Source organism: Apis dorsata, unplaced genomic scaffold (assembly GCF_000469605.1).
Source record: "Apis dorsata unplaced genomic scaffold, Apis dorsata 1.3 scaffold_1204, whole genome shotgun sequence".
NCBI lineage: Eukaryota > Metazoa > Arthropoda > Insecta > Hymenoptera > Apidae > Apis > Apis dorsata.
The window spans coordinates 184,438-187,760 of NW_006264301.1; the positions used below are offsets into that span (position 1 = coordinate 184,438).

The 3,323-nt window shown below is 28.2% G+C and overlaps 1 protein-coding gene across 10 annotated transcripts in view; it reads left to right on the plus strand.

Annotated features, from left to right (window-relative positions):
- The window catches only part of LOC102677825 (collagen alpha-2(IX) chain-like), a 342,768-nt gene that overhangs the window by 173,527 nt on the left and 165,918 nt on the right, over nucleotides 1-3,323 (plus strand). The gene's annotated exons all lie outside the window — the stretch shown is intronic.

The following is a 3,323-nucleotide window of genomic DNA, read 5'->3' on the forward strand; positions in this document are numbered from 1 at the left end:
ATAAGCTGCCTATTATAGAAAAATTAATTAACTGCTTTGAATTTAAACTCTAAATTTAAATTCTCGACATACGACTTAATTGAAATTATTTGTGCGAATTTATTAATGATTTTCAACTTTTCAAATTTAACTAAAAAAAATTAAACATAATTGAAAAGTCATATCAAGTTATATTAAACTTTTCATTCGATGTAATCATTATAAAATTTCTCAATCAACGGGATTAAAATATTAACTTGTTTGCTAATATGAATATGTTAATTTTCATCGAGCTTTTTGTTCAAACGCGAAAAAGATATTTATACATCAGCTACTCAGAGATAATTACGTTAGCCGCGGATAAATTTCTCACCAATTTCCGGATGGAGGTGAGAATAGGTGGATATGTCGGTCAACGGTGAAAATGTTGGAAGCGTTTTTCTCGAGAGCGTATTCGATGTCCTGGTCACGAATTTTCCGCTTCGTCTTCACCGCAACTGTCTTTTCTGCCTTAATTAAAGCGGACATTAGTCGAGGTCGAGATAATTATTTAGCTGTTCCATTGAAAGCGTAGTTGTTGCGCTCTACTCTTTTAATTTGCAATGATTAAAACTGTCATATCGAGATAATTTTAATGATACGGCGAAATATATATGATGAAGAATGAAAAAGTTTTTATTAAACGCAGAAATATTATTTATTTTAGTGATGTCTTAAAATTCGAAAATGTAAGAATAAAAGGAATTTTCTTAATGGCAAAAGTAGAAGGATAATTTTTATTTAACAAACAATCGTTTGTTCCTTTTTTTCCTTAATCAATTAATGTAAATTTAAATATTTGGAGAATGAATTAAAATTATTTATGAAATTTGAATACAATTTTAATAATTTCAAGTTATAGTTTGATATAGTTTGATTGTTATTTACGAAGATATTTAAAAAAAATTAAATTTTTACGAATAAAATTTATTTACTTTGTCTTATTAAAAATACTTTTTTAGAGAATTGTTAAAAGGAAAAGAGGTCACGGGTTATTTGACTATTATAAAAAAAGGATTGCGGATTTAGAAAAGAGGACACATTGGGACGCATTGCTTTAATTAATTTAATTTTAATTCAATCTCATTGAAAAAATTTATAAAATTAATAATATTATATTAAATATAATTTGTTAAAGAAAATTTTAAATTAACAATAGATTATATATATATAAAAACCTATAATTATTTAAAAAAGAATGGGAAAAAATATTTGTGATTCAATGAATTACAAGATGTTGATTATATAAAATTGGTACAGATAATTTAATTAAAATTAAATTACAAATTTATCTTTGGAATATCAAACAATAAGAAATATAATTCTTCCGTTTCTAATAAATAAGGTTAATTGAAATTGATAAAACGTTAAAGTTTTTATAATAAGAGCAGGTGAAATTGTAAGAAACGGAAACTGTATTATATAAGAAGAAAGCTTAATTAGTTGCATACAACATACATTTCGTTAGGAAATTTCTTTTTTTTTTTGTCCTATTCTTTTTTGCTGTCTATTCAAACTTTTCATCTTTCTTTCTGCATAATTATTCTCTATTTCACGTTCACTAGGAAAAGTTTTAATAAATTTTAACCTAAGTTAAATTAAAATAAAATTACGAATATCTTATTGTATATCATTATTTTATACAAATTTCTTATAAAAATTTAGAGATAGGTTGTATGAATTCTTCTATTTATTGAAGCTTCATTGAAAATAATATTGATCAAAGTTTATATTCAATTCAACATATTATATGATTATTTAAAAAAAGATATAAAATTTATAATTAAAATAATGATTAATTTTAATAACATTTACTAAATGTTAAATTTTTACTAATGTTCGTTTATTCCTTTAATATAACTCGAATTTCTCTCCTCCTAACATAGTCCGTTATAGTGCAATAAAATAATAAAGTAATATTCAAGTTGAATTCAACTAATTTCCAATTTTAAATGAACCGTATTCTAAACAAATTTGCACATTTATGAAATCAGTCACTTCATATGCATACAACTTCTGAACAATGGTATAATATTTTCGAAACAGAACTGTTACGATTAACTGTGGAAAAGTGGACGTAATTCCCAGGGAAGTTAATTCTCCTTAGTACACCAAAGGGAACGAACTCTTGTTTTCAGAGAACACCGAAATGGAAATCGCGATGATTTGCGTGAGCTCTGGAAACGATTCGCGTTCTATTTCCCTTATATTTCTTCCGGTTTTTCGGCCATCCTTTCGCGCTAGTCAATCCCCCATCTTGACGGAAAATAAATTTACAATGAGCGGAACGCGTGAAAATTACTCGCTCTATTTTCATTCTCCTCCTTGTGGGGAGATTTATTCGGGCGACAAGCCGGCCAAATGTGTTTATTCCTCGCGTCAATCGCAGAAACGCTTTCTGCGATTCGAGATAAATCGGTTTCTCCGAACTTATCGATTTCGAGAATATCGCGGGATAAATTATTAGCTTTCTCAACTCATCGGTCATGAGATTATTGGAGGATAAATTTGCTTTTTCAACTTCTATCGATCTTATTGAGAATATTTGAAACGGAGTTGCGCCATAGATAAATAGCACAATAGAACTTTTCTTGTTCGTAGTTGGGAGATGATGTAATCGTATAAAAGAATTTTCGCTTAAACCGTTCACCTCTTATTTCGTTTGTCCAATGTTTCAGAACTTTATATAAATTTCTTTCATATTTATTGTACGATAAGTATAGAATGTTTAACATTCGTCGAGTAGAGAAGTAGAGAAATTTTAATGAAATGAAACTTCTCGGGAAAGTAGATAGATAGGAGAAAAAGAAAAGGGGAAGAATTAGAATTGTTTAAAATTTCTAGTTTTCTAATTTCTTAATTGATCTTTTCGAGATTTTTATGAAATTAAAGAAATTCGCAGTCACGCAATCCCATGAAATTCCAAATCTACGTGAACAGTTTCTATCGATTTTTTAAATCCAAACACCGATGAAATCACACTTATCAGAAACTTCAATCTCGAGGAAAAGATTACGAGGAGAGAAAAAAAGATTCGAGATTACAAAGTTGGCAAAGTTTATGAATTAAACAAGCCCCTTTCCCCCTCCTTTTTTTCTCTTCTTTTCATCGATTCAACAAGCCAACCTTCTTAATCTCTTCTTCAACTTCGCCATGTTAAATAATTAAATTATTGACATAACGTTTCCTCCTGCTTTTTCGAAAGGCACGCGAATTTTTCAAATAATTCGCGTTTCACTGGACACGGATCAAAGGCATCCGCGATCCTTTTCTTTTTTTTTTTTTTTTTTTTTTTTTTTTTTTTT